The sequence below is a fragment of the Mustela nigripes genome, chromosome 14 (genome assembly GCF_022355385.1).
Source record: "Mustela nigripes isolate SB6536 chromosome 14, MUSNIG.SB6536, whole genome shotgun sequence".
Taxonomy (NCBI): Eukaryota; Metazoa; Chordata; class Mammalia; order Carnivora; family Mustelidae; genus Mustela; species Mustela nigripes.
In genome coordinates this window covers 46,450,720-46,471,358 of record NC_081570.1, presented here as the reverse complement: position 1 = coordinate 46,471,358, position 20,639 = coordinate 46,450,720, and the positions used below count along the sequence as shown (strand labels likewise).

The 20,639-nt window shown below is 41.8% G+C and overlaps 1 protein-coding gene and 1 pseudogene across 3 annotated transcripts in view; both read left to right on the top strand.

Annotated features, from left to right (window-relative positions):
* The window catches only part of DAB1 (DAB adaptor protein 1), a 1,136,100-nt gene that overhangs the window by 446,855 nt on the left and 668,606 nt on the right, over positions 1-20,639 (top strand). The window lies entirely within an intron of this gene.
* LOC132002056 (phenylalanine--tRNA ligase beta subunit-like) lies at positions 9,447-10,714 on the top strand (annotated as a pseudogene).

Here is a 20,639-nt window from a genome sequence, read left to right as displayed (position 1 = left end):
GGTTTGTATTGTTATATACTTTCCTCTCAGAACCCCCTTTTCTTCATCCCAAAGATTTTGAAAAGTTGTGTTTTCACTTTCATTTGTTTTCATATTTTTTAAAAATTCTTCTTTAATTTCCTGGTGGACTCATTCATTCTTCAGTAGAATGCTCTTTAGCCTCCATGTATATGCGTTCTTTCCAACTTCCCTCTTGTGATTGAGTTTTAGTTTCAAAGCATTATGGTCTGAAAATATGCAGGGAATGATCCCAGTCTTTTGGTACTGGTTGAAACCTGATTTGTGACCCAGGATGTGATCTATTATGGAGAATATTCCATGTGCACTCGAGAAGAATGTGTATTCTGTTGCTTTGGGATGGAATCTTCTGAATATATCTGTGATGTCCATCTGGTCCAGTGTATCCTTTAAAGCCTTTATTTCCTTTTTGATCTTTTCTCAGATGATCTGTCCATTTCAGTGCGGGGGTGTTAAAGTCCCCTACTATTATTATATTATTATTGATGTGTTTCTTTGATTTTGTTATTAATTGGTTTATATAATTGGCTGCTCCCATGTTACAGGTATAGATATTTAATATTGTTAGATCTTCTTGTTAGACAGACCCTTTAAGTATGATATAGTGTCCTTCCTCATCTTTTATTATAGTCTTTGGCTTAAAATCTAATTTATCTGATATAAGGATTGCTATCCCAGCTTTCTTTTGATGTCCATTAGCATAGCAAATTGTTTTCTACCCCCTTACTTTAAATCTGCAGGTGGTGTCTTTTGGTCTAAAGTGAGTTTCTTGTAGACAGGATGTCGATGTATCTTGTGTGTGTGTGTGTGTGTCTTGTTTTTTTATCCATTTTGATACCCTGTGTCCTTTGATTGGGGCATTTAGCACATTTACATTCAAAGTAACTATTGAAAGATATGAATTTAGTGCCACTGTATTGCCTGTAAGGTGACTGTTACTGTATATTGTCTCTGTTCCTTTCTGCTCTTTACTTTTAGGCTCTCTCTTTGCTTAAAGGACCCCTTTCAGTATTTCCTGTAGGCCTGGTTGGGTGTCTGCAAATTACGTTTAGTTTTTGTTTTTCCTGGAAGATTTGTATCTCTCCTTCTATTTTTAATGAAAGTCTAGCTGGACATAGTATTCTTGGCTGCATATTTTTCTCGTTAGTGCTCTGAATATATCATGCCAGTCCTTTCTGGCCTGCCATGTCTCTGTGGATAGGTCTCTTGCCAATCTAGTATTTGTACCATTGTAGGTTACAGACCTCTTGTCCCAAGCGCTTCCAGGACTTTCTCTTTGTTACTGAGACTTGTAAGTTTTACTGTTAGATGACAGGGTGTAGACCTATTTTTATTGATTTTGAAGGGGTTTATCTGTGCCTCCTGGATTTTGATGCTTGTTCCCTTTACCAAATTAGAGAAATACTCTACTATAATTTGCCCCTCTCTCTCTTTCTTCTCTTTCTGGGATCCCAATTATTTTAATATTGTTTCGTCTTATGGTATCACTTGTCTCTCTAATTCTCCCTTCGTGATCCAGTAGTTATTTATCTCTCTTTTTTTCAGTTTCTTTATTCTCCACCATTAGGTCTTCTATATCACTTATTCTCTCTTCTGTCTCATTTATTCTAGCAGTAAGAGTCTCCATTTTTTACTGCACCTCATTAATAGCTTTTTTTAAATTTCAACTTGGTTAGATTTTAGTTCTTTTATCTCTCCAGAAAGGGATTTTATTTCTCCAGAAAGGGATTCTCTAGTATTTTCCATGCTTTTATCAAGCCCAGCTAGCACCTTGATAATCATCATTCTGAACTCTAGTTCTGACTTATTACTAATGTCTGTGTTGATTAGATCCCTCGCCATCAGTATTGCCTCTTGTTCTTTTTTTTTTTGTGGTGCGTTTATCTGCCTTGTCGTTTTAGCCACATAAGAATAGATGCATGAGAGAACAAAATACTTAAAGGGTAGCAATGACCCCAGAAAAATATACACTAACCAAATCAGAAGAGACCTGAAACCAGGGGAAGAAGAAAGAAGAGGGAAAAGGAAAAATATATATTTATATATATTTGGGGGAAATAGTTTCGTCTAACAGACCAAAATACACCCAATCAAGTGTGTAGCTCTGCTCTATTCTATTAAAGAAGAACCACACACTTGATTTTGGTGTATTTTAGTCTGTTAGTAGAAACTACCTCCCAAAATTTTAATGAAGATAAATGTTTATACAAATAAGGGTAAACATGATGAAGGGATGGAATACGACTATAAAGAAGAAAATTTTAAAAAATTCTAAAAAACGAATTGGTAAGAAGTTGGTTGTAAAAAAGAAAAAGAGGAAAGAATGTGATCAGGCTGGAGAGTAGAACAAAGCCGTGTGCTAGATTTAGGGTATATAGTTATCTATTAGAGGAAATTGGGTGCCAAAATTTTAAAGAATAAAAACCTATATGTATATAAAAATAAGGTTAAATACAATGAAGGGATAAACGTGACTATAACAATGAAAATTTAAAAAGATTTTTTTAAAAAGGTTTGATAAGATTAAATAGTTTAAAGAATGTTAAAATAGGAACGAGGAAAAATTTTAAAAATAGGATAAGAAAAAAATACAATTAAAAAATTATCTGTGAAAGACTAAAGGATCATGGGGGGAAAGCCATGAATTCTATGTGTTGTTTTCCCCTAGCTCTGAAGTTCTGCAGTTCTTGTTGATGGTGAACTTGGTCTTGGTTGGATCTTGCTTGGTTCTTGCTAATCTTCTGGGGGAGGGGCCTGTTGCTGTGATTCTCAAATGTCTTTGCCTAAGGCATAATTGCACCACCACCCTTGCCAGGGGCCAGGCTAAGTAATCTGCTTGGGTTTGCTCTTGATAGCTTGTGTTCCCTGAACACTTTCCATATAGCTTTGGAGGATGGGAATGAAGATGGTGGCCTCCCAATCTCCCTTCAGAGGAGCTGAGAGTCACAGCCCCACTCCTCAGTGTGCCCTCAGAGAAAAGCTGTCAATCCTTCCCATCTCCCTGTTCTCTGGCCATGCTCTGAGCTCACCCAGCCTGTGACTGAGAGTTTCTATCTCTGGCGCACAGTCCTGTTTGGAGTTTCCAAACCCAGCAGATTCCTGCAGCAAACTCCCATGCTGCTCCTCCTGGAGGAGAAATGTGAGTCTCCCCAGATCCGCTACTTATGGGGTTCCTGCTCGAAGAACAGTGGCCCAACTGTGCCTCGAATAATGGTTTAAGGTAAACCTGAGCCGAAAGCACCCCCCTTGTCTTTGTCTTTGAGGCTGGCTTCCCCACTCTGATACCTGGGAGCTCTGCCTCTCTCAGACACCCCTGGTCTTTTTGTGACCCTGTGAGTCCTGAGACCATACTGTCCCCACAAGGGCTCCCCTCCCCCACCCTTAACCTCTGGAGCAATGTCCCTCAGTGGAGCAGACTTCTGAAACTTCTGATTTTGTATTGGGCTATTCCATTGCTTGCCTGGAGCTGGCTCCTCCCCCCACATTCTCTCTTCCCATATATCACCTCAGATTCATTTCTCCGCACATCCTACCTTCTGGAAAGTGGTCGATTTTCTGCTCCTGGAATTGCTGTTCTTCTCTCTCCTGTTGAGTTTGTAGGTGCTCAGAATGGTTTGATAATTATATAACTAAACTCCTGGGACCTGATAATATTTAGGTCTCCTATTCCCCCACCATCTCGCTCCCCCTCCTCCACTTGTTTCTAAGCTAAAACTTCTGAATGGATTCTTTCAGTTTTTTTCTATTTAAATTATTTTATTATTAAACTTATATTGGATAATATTTTTAAAAATAAAGAACAGTTCCTGGACTGATTTTGGGATTATCCAAAGTTAAGTGGAATATGATATTCCTTAGCAATAACTCTTCATATTTGTATGACATTTTACCTTTACAAAGCCTTTTTATATCTATTGTTTCATTTAATCCTCTCAGTACTTCTGTGAGGGGCAATCCTGTGGGGACCCCCTCTCATATTTAAGAACTTTTTCTGTATCTTCACTTAATAAACTTCTATTGCTTTTTTATTATTATTTTTATTTTATTTTATTTTTTCAGTGTTCCAAGAAGACAATGTATTTTTTTTAATTAACATATAATGTATTATTAGCCTCAGGGGTACAGGTCTGTGAATCCCCAGGTTTACACACTTCACAGCACTCACCATAGCACGTACCCTCCCCAATGTTCATAAGCCCACCACCCTCTCCCAAACTCCCTCCCCACAACAACCCTCAGTTTGTTTTGTGAGATTAAGAGTCTCTTATGGTTTGCCTCCCTCCCGACCCCATCTTGTTTCATTTATTCTTTTCCTACCCTCCAAACCCCCCACATTGCATCTCTATTCCTCATATTAGGAAGATCATATGATAGTTGTCTTTGTCCGATTAACTTATTTTGCTAAGCATAATACCCTCTTAAATTTCTATTGCTTTACTCACAAAAAAATAAATAAAAATACTTCTGTGAGGTCAGTGAAGGGATCATCATGTCTGTTGTCTAGATTTGTATACCAAAGCACATCTATATTAGAAGAGTATTGAGATAGGAATGGCTGGGTGGTTCAGTCAGTTAAGTGTCCAACTCTTGATCTCAGCTCAGGTCATGGTTTCAAGGTTAAAAAAAAGGGGGGGGGAGTTAGATCAGAGATGTAATTTGAATGTGCTTATGCTTTTCATTTGTTTAAGTATTTAACCACATTTATTGGCAACTGATTATATGTTGGTTATAATGTGATCCTGGCCTTAAGAAGTTCATTGTCTATTAGGGCATGAAGCCTGCAAGTGGAGAGCAGTAAAAGGATATGGACACATGTATCAGGTGAGAGTTGTCAACAAGGAGTGGAAGATCAGCCTTGTTGGGACATATGGAAAGGGCATTATGATGTGCCACTTAAGCAGAGTATTGAGTCTCGTCAGGACTTCCCCGATGAAAGAGGAAGGAAAAGTCCTTCCTAAAATATCCCCAAACAAGAAGACTTAGAAATTGATACTTAATTTCTACTCTCATTTGTGCAAAGTTAAGTCTTCACTATAAGTCCCCTACTTCCTACGTCCCCTACCCCACCTAAAAAAAGAAAGAAAAAAGTCACAAAGAAGAAAGTCACAGTCGTTCAGGCCCTTACCAACTGGGCCTAGTTTTCTGAATAAAAAGAGGAAACAGGGCTTGTTTCCTGCAGCTATTTCTTGTGCCACCTTCCTTCAGACCCTGGCTTTGCTCAAGCTGGGTGGACCCTATCCAGGGAGGCAGGGCGAACGGTGTTTGTATTCATCAGTATGCATTTCTTTGAAACTGGCCACCAGTGAACAATCAGATTGTCCTGGAATATTCTTAAGCTTCCTACATGTTTGATTAGTTTTTCCCAGTAGGAAATGAAACAAAAGAAGCAGCTATTAAGAGAGCTTGCTCTCTGCATGGTCTCAGACTGGCTCCTGGTGTCACGGTGATCTTCAGAGCAGACAGGAAAGTCGGAATCATTCCAGGTGTTGAATAGAAAGACTGGAGCTGGATGTGCTTAGTCTTTGTGGTGGATGGGAGCAGAGGAGGGCAGGATAATCTGAGATCTCTTTTTGATGTTCCAGAGGCTGTTTGACACTCTTGCTTCAATGTTCCTCTCTATAAAAGAAGATTATTCATGCATAAGATTCTTCCATGTATCCATTCTCTTAGTAACCCATAGAGCATGGCCCTCTGCTAGATGTCAAGGATACAAGAGTAAAATATGAGGAAGATACAGCTCCCAAAGGAGTCCTTGCAGAAAATGGGGGTGAGCAAACATCAAGGTTGTGGGTGGGTGAAAGGCAACATAGGCTCAGATGATGGGGCCAGGTCATCCTAAGAGAGGCAGCAGGGAACTGTGTGCGGATGTGAAAAGGAAAAGTCTGGTCGATGGTGTAGTGAAAGAGCAAATGCTGGTGGAGAAGAGAAACGTCCAAAGAAGGTCTTTCACATTTTGCTATAGTAAGTGATAGAAGACCTCTCTTCCAAGACCCCTATAAAATATTAGGGAAAATTTATGTGGCTTATTAATATTTGGTGAAATGGATCATCTTCGGGAAGAAAGAAGTGCTTATATCTGCTTTATAAGAAGCTGGACACAGGAAAAAAGTAAGCCAATATTTAAATACATAAATGCATACATCTATTTACATATGTGTATATAGATACATGTATATCTATGTAACATATATATCATGTATACATGTATATGCACACTGTATATGCACACATACATATATATGTATATACACACATACACACATGCACATGTATATGCACACATACATATATATGTATATACATATATACACACATACATACACTATACGTGTATGTATGTATATATGGTATATATGCAACTCCCCTAAAAAAGCTTCTTGGAGAACAAACAAGAATATTAATTGGATAATTTGTTCTTAGTGAGCTAGCATGAGCTAACACTTAAGTATTTACTATGCACCAGGTCCCTTTCTAGGCACCTTAAATGCAATAGGTCTTCTTCAGTTCTTATAGTAACTTTACTGGGTAAGTGCTACCATTATCACTCTTTTGCAGACAAGGAATCTGAGAAACAGAAATTCAGTTACTTGCCCAAGGACAAATAGCAAGTAAGAAATCAAGAGTGAGCTTTGGATCCAGGCAGCCTGGATCTAGGACCACAATTCTTCTCTGCCCTATTACATAAGATATTATTCACTTTTAATATTTTGTAAGGAATCAAATCCTTTAGGGAGCCTAGAGTATGGTTGGAGGATCAAGGCAGATGCGTGTAAGGAACAGAAGCTTCCTCTCTTCATGGTGGATTTAAGTGCATTGCTCCCTGAATTTGATTATAGATCCTTGGACAAGATTTGTTAAGTTGGTTCTTTTATTCAATAGCTATTTATTGAGTAGCCACTGTGTGCCAGAAACCATTTGAGGTGGTAGCAGAAGAACAGTAAACCAAATAAGCAAAATCCCCATTAAGTATGGAATTTGCATAAGGACAACAGAAGAACACTTGGATGGCTTGTACAGTCATGTACAATCATGATAACTGCTGTAGAGACAAGGGCTGTCATGACAGTACAGAGGAGGGAGGGGAGCTGCTATAAAATACAGGTGGTCCAGGAAAGCCTTGTTGACAAGGTGACTTTTGAACAGAGACCTGAAGGAAATGCAGGAGCGAGCCTCCATTATCTAGGAGAAGAGCACTGTTGGCAGAGGGAATGCCAAGTGTGAAAGCCTTGAAATTCAGTTGTACTTGACCTGTGTGAGGAAGAGGTGGAGATCTATGCATCTGGAGTAGGCTGAAATAGGAATAGTATAGTAAAAGAGCAGGTGAGAAATTTAATGGAGACTTTGGTTTTCACTGTGCGACAAGTAACCACAGGAAGGCAGAGGCAAGAAACAATGATTTTTTTTTTCTGCCCTATGTCTTAAAAAGATTACTCTCACTGCTAGATGAAAAATCAATGAGGGGCGCCTGGGTGGCTCAGTGGGTTGGGCCGCTGCCTTCGGCTCGGGTCATGATCTCAGGGTCCTGGGATCGAGTCCCGCATCGGGCTCTCTGCTCAGCAGGGAACCTGCTTCCCTCTCTCTCTCTGCCTGCCTCTCTGCCTACTTGTGATCTCTGTCTCTCAAATAAATAAATAAAATCTTTAGGGAAAAAAAATCAATGTTAAGGGGGCAAGAGTGGACACAATTATTGTTGCAAAAATCCAGGCAAGAGCTGATGGTGATAGTGTTGGAGGGTGATGAAAAGTGGTTGGGCTGTATTTTGAAGGCTGAGTGTAGAGTTAACCACATTTGGAAGTTTTCACCCCATAGATGATATATACAGATGTTAAAACTGGCTGAGATCACTTCCAGAGGCAGTCTTGGTAGAGAAAGAAACGTATTCATGGGTGGAAGCCTGGGCAGCTCTGATCTTGAGGGATTGAAGAGACAGGAGGGATCAACAAATGAGGCTAAGAAGGAGTAGCAGGGGAGAAAAGGAACACCAAGGGAGAGGAGTGTCCTGGGAGTCAGGTAAAGAATGTGCTTCATGGAGGAGGGTGACCACCTGTGCTGTGTGATGCTGCAGTCAGTAAGGACTGAGAAGTGAGTGTTGTGTTAGCAACGTTGTGGTCACTGATGACCTTGACAGAAGTTGCTTTCGTTCTGGTGGAGGGGGCAAAAGCCTGACTGGAGTGGATTTAGGAGAAAATTGAGTTACCTCTGGATATGTGTGTACGTAAGGCTTTCATCTGAGTGGGAATGGAATCTGTTTTCACACTCCTCAGAGGCCTGAGTCTTGTCCTTGCAAAACCAAGGCTCAAAGGCCCAGGGCTTTAGTAACAGCAAATAAGAAAGTAAAACCTTTGAACTTGGGAATAGTATTAAGGTTGTCATCTAGGGCTTGAAATGTTGGGAGTCACAGATCTTGCTCCAGGAAATAAAATGGACCTGTTGTTGGATTTATTCTGGTTCTCTGCCCAAGACTACAGCTCAAGAATCTCTTGTACTATATTTACCTCGGGACTTTGTCCCCATGTCTTCCCTTGACAACAAAATGTCATGTCCTCCAGAGTCTGTACTTTCAGGGAGAAAATAATTGTTACCTCAGTTTGATGAAAATTTCTTCTTCATAGTTTATGTGTCGGTATAGCGTCTTCTAAATTCCTTGTATTGGGGGGTTTGCATATTGAGCCTGGACATGGAGAAGTAAATTCTAGTTCCTACTATGTTACTAGTTTGTTGTGCAAAAATAATTATATCACTTTATGTCACATTATATCACAAAAATAATTACATCCTGTGTGCCTCAGCATTTCCATTAAGTTTGGCAGGATACCTTTGAATTCCCTTAAATCTTATATTCTCTGGTTCATTCTAAAATTCATCATGTTTTCCAAGTTTCCAATTTATTTCAGCTTTACCTTCTTTATATTAATCACAGTTCCTTTTTGCAAGAGGAATAGGGATATTTTCCAACCATTCAGTCATCTTTATGAATCTTCTAATTGTTTGGATACCTATAAATTGTGGAGAATAGCATTCAATCTTGATGTCCCCAAAACTGAAGACTGGCAACAGTTGAGACCTGGGTCCTGGCCCCTGTGGTTGTTTCTTTGATTCTTAACGCTATGTCAGTGAAGTCCTGGCTATCTTTGGCTTGCTCTGTGTCCTTTGCCAAGGTGATTAATCTCTCTGTGCCTTGGCTTTTCAACTGAAAGGGAAATATCACTATCACATGTCTTGAGAGAACCTATGTGATAGGTTGGGGCTTACCTGACAGTAACTGCTATTACTTACCTATCTACTTACCTGCTAGATTCCTGCCAATTATAGCTATCTGGTAAAATCCACTCAATTCAGTCTGTTATGCAAAGATAGTCAGAGAGGCTTTCTTAACTAAGGACTTTAGAACTTGAGACATTAAATGAAAATCAAACACAGTATTAAGAATGAAAGTGCTCCTTGAACATTATTTATGCATTGCTGAAAATAAACTCCTGTACCTGGTTACCTATGAGAGCAATGGTGCCATCATTTTAAGGCCTCCTATTATCAATGTGAATCATTCCAAATTAGCAGCCAATAGGAGAAATGTATTCCGTGAATGCACAGGAACTGACTTCATGAAGGCAAAAGTAGTTCTCTATGTCATTGTCACCATGTTCAGTGAATATTATGAGAAACAATTTATAATTGAAGCAGCTGAGGTGGTTTTTCCTAATGGAAAATCATATACCCTTCCAGAACTGGCTTAATAAAAGGAGATGGTGATATCTGATCTAAGCAGCAAAAAGTTGAAATCAGAGGAACGCCAGGAAATTTTGCCAAGCTTCTGATCAAGTTGCGTTTAAAGTTAGAAGTCATGGGTCCTGGGAATCAGATTGAGATTAAAATCTCATTGACCAGAACTGACATTTTGCATGCATGTGATATCACAAGAAATGTAACTATTGCTTATGGATGTAATAACATTCAGGTGGCTCTCCCAGAAACATACGCTGTGGTTAACCATTTTCCATGTAATAAGTTCAGAGGACTTCTAAGACATGACATGGTAGCTGACTTCTAAGACATTCCGTGGATGCACAGAAGCACTTGTCTTTCCTCTGTGCCTCCAAAAGATATTGCTGATAAACTTGGTTTGGACATCTCTGCAGCAAAGGTAGTTCATAGAAAGGATCTTAAAGCCACTGAATTTCAGATAGTACTCATACCCTTCTGCTTGGCCCCCTAAAGACCATAGCCACAAATAGTAAGATGCCCCTTCTTCTGAAACAGAAATCGCTGACGGTAGAAGATTCCAGCAGAGACCTAGATGAAAGAAGCTACAGGCATCTCAGTGCTATTTAATACAGTAAGAATCCTTAGTTGGAGATAATCTGTGGGCTTCTGGATGGAATTATATAGCCGCTTAAGGTGCTTCCTGGTAAAAAGAAGGGGGGAATATGGGATCAAAGCACCTGAAGGCCCTTATCCTGAGTGATGTGTCGAGATCTTTGTCAGGGGTCAAAGTCTGGGGTTGGTGCTTCATCCTAATGCCCTCACCAAATTTGAGCTGACCATGTCCTGCTCCTCCCTGGAAATCAGTATTGGCCCTATTGGTGAAGATGGGTCTCTGCTGTTGGTTCTCTTCATGAGAGAACCTTCTCTGCCCTTGCTGTCCTTTTGCTGTCCCCACAGGGAGTATCCGTTTGTGCTTTATTGTTTGATAAAGTAGAAAGCAGTAGGAGGAGCGCCAAGGTGGCTCAGTTGGTTGAGAGTCCGACTCTTCATTTTGGCTCAGGCCCTAATCTCATGGGTCATGAGCCTTGAATGGGGCTCTCCCCTGAGCGGGAAATCTGCTTGGAGATTCTCTCCCTCTTCCCCTCTCCCCATTTATGCTGTGTGTTCTCTCTCTCTCTCTCTTTCAAATAAATAGACAACTATTTTAAAAGATAAATAAAAAATAAAGTAGAAAGCAATGGGTGGGGGGAGTGGGAAAGAGTGAAAGCCCTCATAAAATTGTCTACAAGTCTGCATACTGTACAGTGGATTTTGAAATCAGCTGCCAGTTTCCCCACACTTTGGCTGTGTGATCAGGAGAAGCATTTCTATTTCAGTGGATCTATGTCTCTCCTCCAGATTCTGCCAGCTGTCTCCCTCTGTCTCGTCCCATTCCTTGTCACTGTGTGCTCTGACACCAGTTGCTTCCCTTGGGCTCTTCCCATGGGCAAGAGTCAGTGGAGCCCAGCATTTGCAGAGGCATACATTTAAAACCTACTTTAAGAACTGGAATTACCATTGCATGGTAAAGAGGCCCAACTCCCTGCAGTGAGGTGTCTGCAAACTTCCTGCCTGTATTCAATGTGTTTCTTCCGACACCCTCCATTCTGTATTCTCTGTCACACGCTTCTATAGGGAAGAGGCATTTTGAATTCCTTTGGGGAAAATAATTCAATCGTTCAGTGCTATTTGGGGTTCCCCACATTGAAACAAAACATAGATTATGTGATACAGCCTGGAAAGCATCAGACACTCTTTCTTTTTTTCCTTTGACAATGTGGGAGAGGGCAGTAGAGTGGGGAATAGTCCCCACTTACACTATTTCTGTCGTCCCCTCTGCCACAGTAGAAGTCCTTCGAGGAAGGGTTGATTAGCACTTCTGCATATCCAGTGCCTAGCTCACAGTGTGGCCCACGTGGGGGGCCTAGTCAGTAGCCATCCCATAGTCAATGAGATGAGTCGCTGCATTGAACCCACCATCCTGGCCGTGGGGTGTCGTAGCAGGTGTCACAGTGGAGTGGAGTCAAAGATAAAGGACTTCTCTTCAGGTGGTCCAGGAACAGAGATGGGGTGGGGTGGGGGGTGGTGTCATGAACTCAGCCATGGGGAATCCCAAGAAGTCCATAGTTTTCTAAAGATTTGCATGCTGAGTAGGAAATTCCCACTCTGAAATCAGGGCTTCCCAGATCCTGGCCCACAGATTGGTGCTGGCCACCAGTGAAACGAAAATGGACAATGTAGTGATTTTTTTTTTTAAACAAAGCTTAATTTATGTTTTTAATCTGAGCTTATGGCCTTCCTGAAATGTTTTTACATGTCCTGCTATACTAAAATAACCCTTTTGAAATTATGGGGATGGTAAAGAGCAAATGTTTTTCTTAATGTGAAAATGTTAAAGATTCTTACACTGCAGTTTAATTTTGTTTTGTTTTGGTTTGACATTTTTCTGCCCCACACATTCTCTCTAAGGAGCCCTGTTAGACCTGTGGTTTCTAATGAGACAGGGACCATTTTGAAATTCCAAACGAAAGTTTGAGACTCTTTCTCCACAGAAACCTGTATGTGGTGCACACACACACACACAAATGTTTGCCGGTAATTTTGGAAGGTTCACAGGCCTCTTTAAGACCAGCTGTGTGCTTCTGAAGGATCCAGAAAATGCAGGTTAGGAATTGCTGGACCAGAGGGAGTGACAGTCCACTGCTGAGAGAAAATGACCTTTCCCCATTCATCTGCTTTGTAATGAAATATTCAATGTAAATAAAAAGTTTTCCATCACTACCTTTAAAAGTCCAGCATGCTAAGCATTGAGATCAGGGATTTAACAGATATTTTACAAAAGCAAATGGCACTCTGGCTAAGGCAGCTGATACCCAGCATTTGAACCAACACTCTGTGGTCTCGGTGGGTGCGGGAACCTCTCTTCCCTTTGGCGTTTTTTGTTGAGCATATGTTGCAACCCATCACCACCGACGGGGCTCTGTGCATCTCCCGAGCTGTCTGGGGGAGTCTTTTTGAAGGCATTTCAGCCATCTGTTAGGGTTTCCTGCTCTCAAGGGTGCTTTGATGCCGTGAGGAGATGTGACATGACATTTGGAATCTGGGCCCATGCGTCACAATGCCAAGGGCAGGGACAACCACGGGGTGACTGACTCTGGCCCATTGTGCAGGAATGAGCATGTCAATCAAATACATCTGGCTGGGTAGTCATATTGGCAGCTGGGCTGCTCAAACATAGAGGGGAGGGGAAATGAAGGGTCAGATAAGCCATCAGAAGAGAAGGCTTCTCATCTTCCTCTGAGAAAGCCTTGGGGTGGAAGTGGAGACCACAGGTAGAGCAATGAAGCTGGCAGTGATCATAGGATCTCGGAACCATAAAGATGATCAAATCCAGAATTTCCCAAACTTCAGTCATTCAAGCCCATAGCCATGACTTTTTCCTCTCTGCCTGTCACCAATAATTTACTTTGTATTTTCTTTAAATCAGCTCTTTTTATTTAAATATGTGTATTTTTATTTAAATACATGTATTTTTTTGTTTTTAATAAATACATGTAATTTTTATATAAATACATCTATTTTTAAAGATACTTTATATAACTAAATGAAATCTAGCATCTCTTGCTATAAATACACTGTAGTCAAAAATAAAATGGGGGCGCCTGGGTGGCTCAGTGAGGTAAGCCTCTGCCTTCAACTCCGGTCATGATCTCAGGGTCCTGGGATGGAGCCCCCACATTGGGCTCTCTGCTCAACAGGGAGCCTGCTTCCCCCTCTCTCTCTGCCTGCCTCTCTGCCTATTTGTGATCTCTCTCTCTCTCTGTCAAATAAATAAATAAAATCTTAAACAAATTAAATAAATAAATAAATGAATAAAACGAAAACAAAGCACTCTGGGAATTCTCACTCAGTGCTGTGGTCTGCTAGGGACATTGTTAAAAGGGGAAGTCAGCAAAGGTTTTGGGCTTGTCACAGGCACTCACTTGGCCTTTCTCCTTGATGTAGCTGAGAATATTGAAAGCAAAGTCAAAAGTGAGTCATCATCGCTTTCTGTGCTCAATGTCGGCTAATGCCACATATTAGATATTAGAGTTAACTAAATTCCATGTGCCCTCTAAATCCATTTTGTATTCTACTGGAGGGCTAGATTTCACTCTGTAGGACTCATGGATCTGATCCAAGCTGTTTATAGAGGTGAGGACACCTGGCGATTCAAAGGCCTTGTCCAAGTTAACCGTGGGTCTAGATCTTTCCTGGTGCTTATACCTTTTAGGTAATTTTACAGATTCTGCAGATTTGACGTACCCGTGCCTTGGCCTTGGATTCTGCCTTATGACTGTGTTGACCAATGAGATATAAGCAGGCGTGGTGCAGGCAGAGGCTTCAGACTGGATTGTAGAACGGGGCTTGCTTTTGTGTACTTTATCATGAAGAGGGCATGCCGTAGTTAGCTAGCCTGTTGGTCTAAGGAGGATGAGACCCACGTCACGCAGGCCCAGACTCTATCTGTGCAAAGATTCAGTATTGGAGTCCCTGTTGCTCATTCTCCTTTTTGGTGCAGTATGTGGGGGGGTGTGTGTGTGTATGTATACACTTGTGCATGTGTTTGTGGGTGCATGTTTGTGTGTGTGTGTGTGTGTACACACTTGTGCATGTGTATTTGGGTACAGGTTTGTGCGTGTGTGATATATATGTGTGTGTGTATATAAACACATATGTATATACACATATATATATGTTTCATATATATGAAATAGACAAGACAGAAGGAGGTAAGGGAGAAGAGAGAGGGAAAGGAAAGGTAGGTAGAGAAGGTCAGTATCCATCTCCCAATCATTTTCTGTCTTCACAAAGTGTAACACAGACTCTCAAAAACATTGTTGGTTAATATATGCTTTCTCTTTTACTCAACAACTTTGCAAATTCAATGAGTATTTTCTGAGAACTTTGTTATAACCATGGGACCATGTTATAAGATGGAGATACAAGAGTCTTTTCTATGCCGGAGGGCATTACTGTGTATTTTGATGGCAAGACCACACCTGCATAATGTGAGTAAGCACCGATTCGAAGTTGAATGGTTCCTGTGCAGAAGGGACCAGCACAGCGTTCCTCAAGTACGGCAGCTTCCTCTTCTGCCAGACCTTAACCGTGGTGCCCTGTCAGCCCGCAGTGCTGCAGGGCCCTGCGGAGAGCACAAGTCTTCCACAAATCTCTGAGTTTCTGGTCGTCTTCCTTCCCCTCTTCCTTTCCATACAGACATTCCTATTCCTTTTAGTTGTTGTTCTTTTTGCCATTGCTCTGGAGTATTCATAGAAGCCTGCCTATCTTTCCACAAGTTTCTTTCCGTGTACTTGTTCTGAAATCCTGGACCGTTCCTTCACATTCCCCCCGCTACAACCGAGTCCTTGGGAGCTAGCTGTCTGCAGTTCACAGGCTGAGTCCACTTCACTCCTTCTCCCCCCCCCCCCCCATGACCATGGTTGATGCCCTTGGAAATGCCTCACCTGCCTGGTTTCTTGGCATACCCTTGACTCCGTCTACTCTGAGTAGACTTTAGAGTAGACTCCAAAGAGTAGTTGGAATAACTTTGTTAAATGCTAATCTGATCATTCAACTGCCCTGCTAAAAAGCACCCCAGTGGCATCCCATTACAATTAGAAACAAAACAAAACAAAACAAAACACCTACAGAATCATTACTATGTCCTATAATACTCCACATGATGTGGATGCCAGGTAAGTCCACTTTGTTAGTGAAATCAGGGAGATTCCACACTCTGCACGTGACAAGGTCTTCTGACTTCCACAGTCTCATTCTCCATGCCAAGCAAAGAAAATCACAATCACAGTTACCATTTATTGAAGACATACCACAGGATGCATATAACTAAGCTCTTTATACTTCTTTGATCCTCGTAATTTTGTGAAATAGGTTCTATTTTTATCCCAGTTTTGTAGATAAGGAAATTTAGGCATAGAATGTTCAAGCAATTTTCTTAAGGCCACGTGGCTTGAAAATGACAGAGCATCAGAACCCAGGCACCGTCGCTCCCTTACCACTGGTGGGCCATGCAAGGCCCATAGGACTGACAAACACGGAAGGAATATCATCAAACTCCTGCCTGCTCTTCCATCCCCATCACTCTTCTGGCTGGCTCTCAGGCTCTTCATAGCTATCTGTACCTTAGGATGTCATTGGCTCTCCACGCTCAAGAGATAGCTCAGTATAACAGCAACATCAACCAAAATTAGGAATCAACTGTTTAAAATTGATAATGGCTCTGAAGGGCTAAGATGGTCTTCTTCCAGAGAGGTAATTAGGGGAACCTGGTAAGAACGGAAGGCATTTTGCAGAAAATAGAGTATAAGCAATCCTCACGGAAATGTCAAAAGGATAATGTGTTTTGCAAATGTTTATTGCAAACAGACAAAAGTAAGTTCAATTACTCATCACAGCCTACACGTTTCTCTCTTTGTTGGCTGGAAAGCACTCAGGTGTTTTGTTTTGCTTTGTTTTGTTTAATATTTTCCAGGATGGCATGGAGGCATTTTTAGCTTTGAAATTTTGATTGTAAATTTCTGTGGCCTATTAAAAAAAAAAATCGCCAGTGCTGCCTTGCAACTTGAAAAAGGCTGACAAAAAACTAGTGAACGGGATTCATCCCCTGGACTTCTTCTACCATCTGGCCTTTGCCCCCTCCTTCCTCCAAACCCTGCGCTCTCTGAGCACCTCATCTGTGATTCTGGGTACTTAGAAACCAGCATCTGCATTAGGCACATGTCTCTCCCTGATTAAAAAAAAAAAATAATCGTCATCTTCCTGTGCTGTTTCCTCTGCAGGAAATAGTTTTTAACTCTGCCTCCACTGTCAGTACCCCCAGTCAACCTCGGAGTGAGAATAAACATCACGGGCTTTGGAGAACACTGAGTTTTAAATCTTAATAATGGTGTGACTTTGTGCCAGCTTCTTGTCCTTATTGAGTCCCGGTCTCTTCTGATATCCAGTGGGAATAATGATGCCTGCATTACAGGGCGGGTGGTGGTGACAGTTAAAGGAGATGGATTTTAAGTGCCCACGAAGTAATACTTCCCTGTGTGCTGGTACTCTGCCTTTATTATTCATTTAATCTGTTATTATTACCAATAATAAATTATTTAATAATTAATCTATGTTATTTAATATCTATTTATATATTCTATTATATTATTATATATTTTATGTTATCAGTTTATTATTATAGTTAATTTTATTAATATTAATTAAATGATAATTTCATAATCAATGATATACTGTGAATATAGATGTTTACTTTTATTTATGTATTTATATATAAATGTTATTTACATATAAGTACAAAATAATAAAATAAATAATGATAAATAATAAAAAAAATTTTATTAATAAAGTTAAATTCATTAATTTAACTTTATAAGGTAGGAATTATCAGGGCACCCAGGTGGCTCAATCAGTTAAACTTCTGAGTTTGGATCAGGTCACGATCTCAGGTTCCTAGGATCAGACCCTGCATAGGGCTCCCCACAGAATCTGCTTGTCCCTCTCCCCCTGCCTCTCCCCACTGCTCATGCCCTCTCTCTCTCTCACAAATAAATAAATAACTTTTTTAAAGTAGGAATTATTATCCCTATTATGCAGGTAAAGAAACCAAGACTCAGAGATGTAAAATAACTTGCCTGTTATGAGTTAAATATGCCCCCCTACAAAAAAGACATACTGAAGTCTTGACACCCAGTATCTTAGAGTATAACTTTATTTGGAAATAGTCTTTATAGAAATAATCAAGTTTAAATGGTCATTAGGGTAGACCCTAATCCAACATAACTGGTGTTCTTATGGAGAGGGGACATTTGGACCCAGAGACAGACACTCCCAGAAGGCAGACAATGTGTAGGTACAGAGCGAGAAGGCAGGGCTGAGACTGGGGTGATATGTCTGTGAACCAAGGGACCCCCGATTTTGCCAGCAAGTACCAGGCACTAGCAGAGGCAAGGAAGTATTCCTCCCACCCTCACCTCCCAGAGCTGTCAGAAAAAGCATGACCCTGCTGGTGCCTTGATTTGAGACGTTTAACCTCCAGAACTGTGAGACAATAGCTTTCTGTCGTGTTTGGCACCCCAGGTTTTGGCATTCTGCTATAGCAGCCCTGTAAACTAATACATTCCACATGGTCACACCGTTCATAAGTGCCAACTCCAGGATTCGATTCCTGGTCTGCCTTAAGCCCTGGGCTCCTAACGGGACCTCCACCATTGCTTCTCAAACTGTGGTCCCTGGACCAGTGGTACGGGCCTCACCTGCGAGCTTATTAAAAAGTGCAGAATCTCCAACCCCAACCCAAACTTACTGAATTGGAATCTGCACCTTAATAAGATCTCCAAGGAATTCTTACGCACTTTTAAAGTTTGGGAAGCGAGACCGATAAACATGGATCCCTTACTCTTCCTTTCTCCAGGATCCCCTTCGTGCACCGGTGCGAGTGGGTCTCTCCCTTTCCAGTGTGTTCTCCCTCCAGCCCATTTCACACCCCACTCCTTAATCTCCCAACCCTGTTTGTCCTTTACACAGGGCGGGGACCTCGGGTGCAGTGGGAAAACGACAGGATTCGGGGGCCCTCTTGAACTGGTTTCAAAATCCTGCTTCACCACTCAGTAGGGATGGGAGAAAGAAAGTTGCTCGTCTTTCCTGAGCTTCCACTTTTCCATCTCTTCTACTGACGTGACCCCCTAGAAGCCCTTGTCCTCCTGTTTGGCCTAGACTACTGAAGTAGACTGGTCACTGGACTTCCCACCTCCGCGTGTCCATCTCAGTCTGTTGTCTCCACTGTGACCTTAATGAGCTCTCCAATCAGCAAATCTGCTCCTGGCGTTTCTTGTGATTGCAAACTGCCCTAGTTAAAGTCCGAATTCCCAGACACAGTTTGCGTGATCCCTTGCGTGATCCTCCCATGTCTCCTCCTCTCCTGTCCTATCTCCTGCCACTTCCCACCGTCACATCATTATTTACCGTCTGCATAGGCTAACCTTCCTTTATGTTCTCAAGTTAGCCACCCTCTCTTTCACGGTCCTTCCCTTCACCGCACCTCCCACCCCTAAACTCCTATACTTTGTGTGACTTCTCCGTGCTTTTCTTTTATCAGATGACTCGAGCTTTTTAGTAATCGTGTGCTGATTTTCTTTAGGCCTCACTAGACTACATGAGCATGAAGGCAAAGACCATGACTTCCTTCGTGTTTGTACTGCGGTCCCCAGCCCGGTGCTGGAATATAAGTCAGCCCGCAGTACTTACGTACAGCATCAATCGAAGGAATTGGGAGGTGCCCCAGTTTTGGGGCCAGCATTGTGCATTCTCTTTAAGAAACTTTTATTTCTGAAATCCCACTGCTGTGGTACAGATTAGGTGCCAGTCGCAGAGTAAGTCCGGAAACAACCAGTGTGTTCTTCCTGAAGTTTCTTTGTTCTTCCCCATAAGATTAAGCTGCCTAGATCCTACCTCATTGAACAAAGCTGAAGTATTTATTCCTAATTGCTTTAAGTAAGGCCTGTGATCTAATCACTAATCAGATGCTTGCGTTTAAGAAAGAAAAATGGCTAATTAACAGAAACCAGTCCCGCCAATATTAAGGATCCGAGCTGTATCTGTGACAGCCGGGTGATGGAAGACACCCATGGAAGAGGTCTGGAGAGTTCGGGGCTTCCATGGTGTTTTCATTCCCAGAGAAGTTGCAACAACACACACACACAGCTAACAGGAAGGACACGTTCTGAATGAATCCCAGGAACCTGTCCCCTCCTGTGCATTGTCAGTGGTAAGAAGTGCTGTGAGTTTCAAGTTCAAGTGTTAGAAATACACAGTGAAAACTCACGAGCCACTTGTGAAACTGGCGCAAGAATAACCAAAGTGGTTAAAGTTGGGAAAAATAGAAAATCTTATTCACATGGGATGGGCCCATTTTGGCCTTGAATATACCACATGCTCAATAAATTCTTGTGGAGTGAATTTCTTGTGAGACACACACGCATGCAGACACCCTTCTATCAAAAAGCATAAAATATAACCTGAACACATGGAGGCTATAATACTCTATTCATGGAGGCAGACAGAGAGAAAGAGAAAGAAAAGAAAAGAAAGAGAGAGAAGGAAGGAAGGAAAGAGGGAAGGAAGAAGAAAGAGAGGGAGGGAGGGAGAAAGAGAGAGAGAGAAAGAAAGAGAAAGAGGAAGAGGGAGGGAGGGAGGGAGAGAGGGAGAAAGAGAAAGAAAGAAAGGGCGAGAGGGTGGAAGTAAGGAAGGAAGGAGGAAGAAAAAAAGATACACGCTCTATAAAAATTTACTCTAAAGCTCCATGCCATTTTAAATTTTTTTTTAAGTCTTTATTTATTTATTTGGCAGACAGAGATCACAAGTAGGCAGAGAGGCAGGCAGAGAGAGGAGGAAGCAGGCTCCCTGCTGAGCAGAGAGCCCGATGCGGGGCTCGATCCCAGGACCCTGAGATCATGACCTGAGCGGAAGGCAGAGGCTTTAACCCACTGAGCCACCAGGTGCCCCAGCTCCATGCAATTTTGAGAAATGTAGTTTTTGTGTTTGTTTGCGTGCTTTGCAAGCTGGTCATCCAGGGAACTGGTTTTTGGCAAACTTGCCTAGAGTGACTCTACCCTAAGGGATCTGAGTGAAAAGTGAGGGCGTGTGGGGCGCCTGGGTGGCTCAGTGGGTTAAGCCACTGCCTTCGGCTCGGGTCATGATCTCGGGGTCCTGGGATCGAGTCCCGCATTGGGCTCTCTGCTCAGCGGGGAGCCTGCTTCCTCCTCTCTCTCTCTGCCTGCCTCTCTGCCTACTTGTGATCTCTCTCTGTCAAATAAATAAAT